We start from the raw sequence: 8,093 nt of genomic DNA, 5'->3' as shown, positions 1-8,093 counted from the left end.
CTCAGGTAAATCTTTTTCTGTAATGCTGTATTTGTACAGTATTTTTTGCTTTCTTCTTGTTACTTAGTTGTGTTGATTGTCTACTAATTTCGTTGAGAATCGATAAATCTTTTCTCTATATTTTAATTTTGTTCTGGATATTATTTATCCACAAGGTCTGTTTGGGTGGTAGAACTCCTGTTCGGATGGGTTTGAGTGAGTATCCTGCTTCTTTTGTGGCTGCAGTGGCTGCCTATTATTATTATTATTATTATTATTATTATTATTATTATTATTATTATTGTTGTTGTTGTTGTTGTTGTTGTTGTTGTTGTTGTTGTTGTTGTTGTTGTTATTATTATTATCATTATTATTATTTTGGTTTGGCTCAGGTTCAGTTTTATTCCTAGTAGGATTTATGTAGGTAGCGGGTTGCTGTCTGTAACCTTAGGTATCCACAAGTTTTCAGCAGTATTTCAAGTGCTTATAACCCTCCTGGTAATCCTTGCTTTCTGTTGGAGCTCTATTGGGCCTTCATTTCCAATCTCCTTCAGCCGTTTGTCTATATCTTAGGTTACTGTTCCCAACGCACCAATTATAGGTACGACCTTTACTATTCGCATGCTCCAAATTCTTCTTATTTCAAAATTTCAAGACTTATATTTCCTTTGTTTTTCTTCTTCTTTCTTTACGATCCTGGAATCAAACGGGCATGATGGGTCGATAAGTAAGCAACTTCGCTTTTCCTTATCTATAATTGTTATATCTGGAAATGGGTCGGGGTTTACACCCATCAAAGGAAAACTCTGCAACATATAATGAAGGATATATAAATAGAAGAGAAATACATACATACATACATAAATAAATAAATAAAATTCTCAATAGCGGAGCAGTCCGCTTAGAGTAATTTGGGATAAAGTCCACGCAAAAGACCCGGATTATTCTGCCATCTCCAAGGCGTATGAAGTGTCATCTTCCAGTTTGTTTCCTCCAACTTAGAAAAGCACACTCAGGGTAGATCCATTCAGTTTCACCTGTCTTGTCACTCTCGTTCATCTTTTGAGGAACCCACTAGAAAGCAGCACCTTCTGATGAGAGCTTGGCCACCACACATTCTCTTTTGTCTCAGCCACTAAGCAGAGAAAGATCTGCCTTCCCTCTCAGCTAAAGGAAGGTGGTCGAACAGCTTGATTCGTCTTACACGAGACAGCAATTACTCAACACAAACCCACAAATCACTAATGCACGGACACTGAATGATTGTATACAAGATGGTTTTGTCCCCCTGCATGCATCTCGAGCAGGTTCGGCTGTCGGCACATTCATGCTTGAAGAGCTTTCTCGAACAGGCAATGCCCCACCCACCCATCCACCTGTAGCACTTCCATGTCAAAGAGTTCGATTCGAAATTCATCTGGGAGAGTCCACTCAGACTGTTCTCGTCGATGCACAGAGGGAATCCTAGACCATCGTCGCTCAGATTGTTTTCCTGCTAACGTTTTTCTCCAGATGGTACAATATGGTAAGCGCCTGGCAACATTGATATTTTCATATGTATGTATGCATGCATGCATGTATGTATGTATGCATTTACGAGTAGTGTCAGCGTGGTTACTCAGCTGTCGCCACACCATTGGTATTTCAAAGGGCATTTCTTTTTTCTTACCAGCCTTTCCACACAAATATGACATACTTTGTGTGGAGCCCAAGTATAGATTTTATACAAGATCTATTATATTTTGTCTCTGCTTAATGACAACATATCTGCCATAAATGTAACAGAATATGTCTGGATTGTTTACGCACTTACGTCTATATGTATTCATTTTAAATGGAGTTTATAAGTAAATATCACATACGACTGACCTCTGGAACTATTAAAACAACATTAAAGCATCAGTTAGCTATCGCGTACACAGTTTTCCAAGGTCACGTTGTCTGTCAGAGTTACCAACAACTGTTTGATAAACTTTACATTGGCTGCTATTTTACTTTTACTAATATAAGGTCAGCATTGATTTATAGCAATCTATTTTGTCGAGCAAAATAAATCAGATAATCACTGTCATCTTATTCTCTGATGCCATAATACAGGGAAAAAAAACTTTATTACAGAAAAACTACACGTGATGGAAAAAAAACTAATAACATCTGAAATCAGCATAAAAATTGCCTTAAAAAGTTATGTAGGTATTTAAGCATCAAAATCACGCAGATTTGAGTAATCCTTCATCAGACATTCACATTCTGGGGGCAGTAAATACATTTCCAGCCGTCAAGTTCATTCCGGAGATTGAGGCTGGGCACCCTCTTTCTGATGAAATGTACCTCCTTTATTCAGAAGTTGATCGTATCCGATACCTTTGCCAGTATACGGGTGGGGAAATCCCCATCATAGCGATGGTTGTGTTGGAATACGGCGCTGGGTGTGGTGGCTTTGTAAAAGTCTTCCTTCACTGTCGTTTAGTCGATCATATATGTGTTTCCCCGCAAGTATAGGTTATCTCATATATCAAGTGGGTTTCAAAATATAGCCGGATGCTGTCCGTTGGTCCGTTATAACTTGACGTTCAACAACGACAGAAGGAAAGAGGAAAATAGACAAAGAGAGAAACGAAGAGGTAGTAAATGGATATAATGTCAACCTTCCATACTATGGGGAACAAATAGAGAACAAGATAAGGAACGACGTCAAAAAGTTTGAAATTTTCTGAAAAAACCTTCTGGAATTTTAAACGAAGATTTCCTAGGGTCTCCTCACAGTTCATGTAATCTATCAAAACCCCACCCTTTCACAATGCCTCAGTTTCTCATCATTTTTTTCATTTTACATTTTTAGCTTTTCGTTTCTCCATTGCTAATTGCTAATTTCTCAATTGTCACTGTCTTCTACCTGTTCATTCCTCCTGTCAGTCCTCCTTCATTCCACCTATCACGTTCACATGTGCCTTGACCCACCCCTATACTAACTTCTTTTAGCTTAGCGTCCTCTGTTTCTTTCCAATACTACGCTTTACTCCTCTTTTCACCTTCCCAACCTCTCCTACTACAAAATACTTTTTTTGCGCCTGTGTGTATGTGTGCAAGCGTGTTGCGCGCGTGTGTGTGTGAGCGTGTATGCGGGTATGTATATATTTTTTGGCGAATGTGTGGGTGAGCATGTGTGTGTTTCAAGTGAGGGTGGATGAGTATATACATATAGGCGCATATACGTGGGTGTGCGGGCGCACATGTATGTATGGACTGGTGCATTTTTACTCTCTTACCTTTACTCCCTCCCCTCACTTAGCGGTCATTCTAATAGCTCTTTTGTCTTAATAACGGTCAATCACACAGTAATTTCCCTTTGTTTAACAGTCATTTTCATAGCATTTTTTCGATGGCCAGGTAACTGAAAAGATAGCGGCGTGGGTTTCCGCCCCGGCATCCGAAACTCGGAGTTTTATCATGGCTACCGAATAATTGTCACATATTGTTTACAGATATATATATATATATATATATATATATATATTAATGTATGTATGAATGTATGTATGTATATGTTTGTGTGTCTGTGTTTGTCCCCCCAACATCGCTTGACAACCGACGCTGGTGTGTTTACGTCCCTGTCATATAGCTGTTCGGCAAGAGAGACCGATAGAATAAGTACTAGGCTTACAAAGAATAAGTCCTGGGGTCGATTTGCTCGATTAAAGATGGTGCTCCAGCATGGCTGCAGTCGAATGACTGAAACAGAAAAAATACTCACATCGCGTCTTTTCCATTTTATTATCATAATGATATTAATCATCTATGAACTCTCCTAAAACCACACTATAAACTCCATTTATACAGATAAAGATATGACCGTCTTAAAACCACATCGCTTTCTACTTCACAGGAGTTTTTAGGGAAGGCAAGCTATTGTTTGCGTAACCAATTCCTACATCCATCCCCACTTTCGACCGCTGAAATGTGAGAATTATTTTTCCGGTCTCTCTTGGCAAATTCATTACGACAATGGACTTGTAGAAAAATATTCGAAGAGAAGGAACACTGAACATCTATGTAGCACTTTAAATGTATGTAATATTCGTTCGGTGAGTCTTTCGAAATATGCGTAGTACGTAACTACCTACTCCATTCCCGTCATCTGCAGACTTATCGCATAATTAACAAACTTTTGTTGCTATGTACTGGAGTTGCATAGTGATGGTCATCTTATCGGAATTTCTGTCTATTTCGATATGGGACAGAGTAAATTGGATACATTGAATATTAAACTTTATCGATCGATTATCATCTACTTTGCGTTACCTATACAAGCTTATGCTTAAGGCTAACCAACGGTCTGTACCACAACCATCTTGCATCTCATTCCTTAATATGCCCAAAAAGGCAAATCAATCAATGAAAAGTTCCCTGATAGAATGAAGACATGTGTCAGCATAGAGTGTAAGATCTCTGAATACCTAATGCAAAAGGCACCTATTGTTGCCATATCTGCATATTGTTGCCATATCTGTACATATTGTTGCCACATCTGTGTGTGAACAGGTATATAAAGCTGCCATTCATACTACAGCTCGAAACCAACTTGACGTCTTCCACAAAGGCTGTTTCAAGATAGTCTGTAGTTATTCACTAAAAGACCAAAGTGTCTAACGTCGACCTATGTAGCAAGTAAGTGTAAGTTTGGTGGAATCGCAGTGCTTCATTATGCAGTCGCAGTTACGCTGGGCTGACCATGTCGTCAGAATGAAGGACGAAAGAAAAATACCCAAAGTCCCCATGTACAGCCAGCTTGATAGTGGACACAGAAATGTTGGTCGACCGTGGTTCAGATATAAGGATAAGCTGATGAGTAACCTTTCAGCAGTCAATATAGCTCACAACAGCCTTGGAGCGAACAAAAAGGAGATCGTTGTGCCAAAATCGTATAAGAGACTTTGTTTTAAACGGGAGAAAAACGGTTGCGAATATACCGCCTGCATTAACCCGTAATCCTCATACTTGCAGCATCTTGCAGGCCTCTTTGAAAATCATTGACGGGGCTCAAGTGTCACTTTCGACATAAGCATTATGACTGACAAAGTATAGGCTGTCGAATCCTCATACGTCGAAATTGATGTACGCTTGTGTGTGTGTGTGTGTGTGTGTGTGTGTGTGTGTGTGTGTGTGTGTGTGTGTGTGTGTGTGTGTGTGTGTGTGTGTGTGTTGATTCACCAGTAGCGATAAATTATAGGATTCAATACACGTCTCCGATTTCCAGTACTCGTTTCCGATCATCAGCTTGGTTTTCTTTAGAAATATCCACTATCTGAATATTTTTTGTAATATGAAATGAAAGTTTGAAGAAAACGCTTATCCTTAAGTTCTTTCGTTTCAAAACCTATCTTCGGCTGTTATCGGCAGTTCGCAGAACTCCGCATCCCTGACCGAAAGGCGTGGTATTTCGTCGAGATGGGAGGTGAAATCAACCTCCATCCCCCCACACACCGCGCTCTCCGAACAGTTCGACGGAGTACCACTGAAACTCCGTACACATCCGCATGGATTCGCGTAGCATACGCTCGTCCCGGCCTGTCAAAGATCGAATTGTGGGTTTGTTGCCACGTTGCACCTCCGCCACCCGATCCCATCGAACGGCTTTCGTCCCTTTATGCCTTAGAGCACGCACCCTAGCTCTGACAACGCAACCTGCGAGCTTAGCATTGAAGAATTGATCAAGAGCCAATCTCGCCTCCAGCATGTCAGTCACAATGCCTCTCCTAAGCGCCTCTTCTAGCTTCTTAACCAGCTCACTCTTTATCTTAGATTCCTCTAAGGTTATTTCCTTACTAAATCCTACTGCTTCTACTCTTATAGCCCTTTTCAGGGCTATCCACCACCGCTTGTTGACGCTTACGCCCGCCAACTTCTGTTGGACTAACTTCCTAACCTAGTTTCTGAATGCTTGACGTGCTGGAATAGACGCGTTCAGCTTCCAGTACCTGAGGTCCTGCCTATGGATCTTCTCTAGGTCGACTGTGCAGATCACAAATTTGTGGTCTGTGTAGCCGACGACTTTGAACTGTGGATATCTTATGCGACTTCTATCTACTGGCCTACAGAATATCTTATGTAAATACAATTTGGAAGATCCGATGCTGTTTTCTCATGTCCACATCGGCGCATTCGAGAAATCAAGTCAGTATCTGTCAGCCAAATGGAAACGACTTAGCAGGTTTGTGAGGCTTTTGTACATCCTCTCCTATCGGCTAGCGCCATCTTATCCAGGCATGCATCCAGAATGGTGTTCCAATCTCCCACTAGAACTAAAGAGTGAAATGTTCCTAAGAAAACCTCCAAACGCCTGAAGAAATCTGGCCGCTCCGCCCCATTTAGGGAGTACACAGTGACTAGTCTGAAAGCACCACCTTCGCTGTTAATCACATTTAGGATCACCAACATAGCTTCCGGGTCTAGGAAGATCGTCCGTACCTCGAGATCCAGACCTTTCCTAAACAGCACTGCCACCCCGCTCCTCATTCCAGGCCAACTAATTGATGCGTAGATCTCAAAATTTTGTTGAAAATGGGGGCCAGATCGCGTGTATCGGAAATCCCAGTTTCACTGACGAGTGTCACATCCATAGATAGTGACCTGAGATCGTTGAGCAGGCGCCCCTGCTTCCAGGGCGACTCCAGGCCACTCTAATCAATCCCATGCCGGTCAGAAAGAGTTGTGAGAAAGAAAAGGAGCAAGCTTATCCTCGCGGGGATGTTGGCGGCCGGCTGATCTGACCGCTGGATCTGATTGGAGTTTCTCCTCCCGATGCTGTTGGCGGCCCAGTGACCTGGGCTCCGGATCTTGTAGTTCCTCTGAGAAACCCTGCAAAAGTTTCTTAGCAGCCTTGACATTCGGATTTCTCACGTCGTTGCGGAAAGCTTCCCTAATGTCTGTATAAGTCTCAGTGGCATCCGTACTAGCATCGAACTTTCCGAAACCCTAAGGGTGCTGGTGTCGTGTATTGCACCTCCTCTCTCAATTTTCTTATCTCCGGCTATGACGTCCATCAAATTTTTGTTAGCTCTCCTCACCAGCAAGAAACTGAGTTTCTGTGGTTGACTGGTGTGTGTGTTTTTGTGTGTGTGTGCGCGCGCTTTCTTTTTCGGGTGAGGTAGGGTTGCGATAGTGTTAATGTGTCGAGCTGGTGTTGTTTTAGATATTTCTGTTGCCTTTGCACTGGAGCTTTCTATTGTTAGTGTGAGACGAGGTACTTTTCTTTTGTGTTGTTTTTGGGGAGGTGGCTTTTTGTGGTTCCTCCTCATCTTCGCTACGGGATGTGGAGGCACCAGTGTCTGTGGAATCAATCTTGTGGTGTGTGTTTCTATTTGTTTGAGCGTCGCTGTGTGAATGTATGCTTGAGAAAGGAAGGGACGGAGTGCTGACTTGGGAGACACCCTGGGTGGTTATCTCTTTTGTCTTTGTGCTTCATTTGAAAATGAGGCTGCATGTGTGACATAATGTCTTAGTTGTTGCTGTTGTTGAGGGTTTTGTTTGGGTGGTGGGAGTAGCCTCGTGCCTCCTGTCTTTTGGGGGTCAGAAGGCTCTGAGGTGACTTGTGGCCTCACAAATATCGTGCTTAGGCGTTCTGCCTTCTACTATAACACGCATGTCGACCCCGTTAGGCAACTGTATACGGTCCGGAATTTTTTCTGTTTTCCAGCTTCACATGAAGCAGGATTTCAATGGTTGTCTCGAGCCAGTTTTCCCTGCTGCTCCGTTTCACCTCTAAAAGTGACTCTGGATCCTCTACCACGCAAGATACCATCCATCCCGACGTCCACACCCGGCGAAATGCCCGGTATTTTTATTCTGGCAGTTCTTTTTGAGAGGTAAATCTTTTACTTTTTCTAGCAGTAAGCATTTCTTTTTAAAAGCTGGCCACGTCGGAATCCTTTCAGGATTGGTGAATTGTTTTTGTCGGTGTACTTTACGTTAATTACCTTTTTTGTTATTTTGGTGGTTTCTGTTTCGCATTTATCAATAGTCATCGTCGTAGTGTTATTTTATTTCTAATTTCTTCTCTCTCTCTCTCTCTCTCTCTCTCTCTCTCTCTCTCTCTCTCTCTCTCTCTCTCTCTC

The 8,093-nt window shown here is 42.0% G+C and overlaps 1 protein-coding gene across 3 annotated transcripts in view; it reads left to right on the top strand.

The window, feature by feature from the left end:
- Positions 1-8,093, top strand: part of LOC106876505 (uncharacterized) — a 94,277-nt gene that overhangs the window by 73,939 nt on the left and 12,245 nt on the right. Inside the window, exon 2 of one of the 3 annotated variants that reach the window (XM_014925072.2) lies at positions 7,676-7,844. The exons of the other annotated variants lie outside the window; for them this stretch is intronic. The gene's annotated coding sequence lies outside the window, so the exon portion shown is untranslated. The remainder of the gene's footprint in view (positions 1-7,675; positions 7,845-8,093) is intronic. 3 annotated transcript variants of the gene reach the window in all.

This window comes from Octopus bimaculoides, chromosome 13, assembly GCF_001194135.2.
Source record: "Octopus bimaculoides isolate UCB-OBI-ISO-001 chromosome 13, ASM119413v2, whole genome shotgun sequence".
Classification (NCBI taxonomy): Eukaryota; Metazoa; Mollusca; class Cephalopoda; order Octopoda; family Octopodidae; genus Octopus; species Octopus bimaculoides.
The sequence above is the reverse complement of the archived record's forward strand: the minus strand, read 5'-3'. Positions and strand labels throughout refer to the sequence as shown.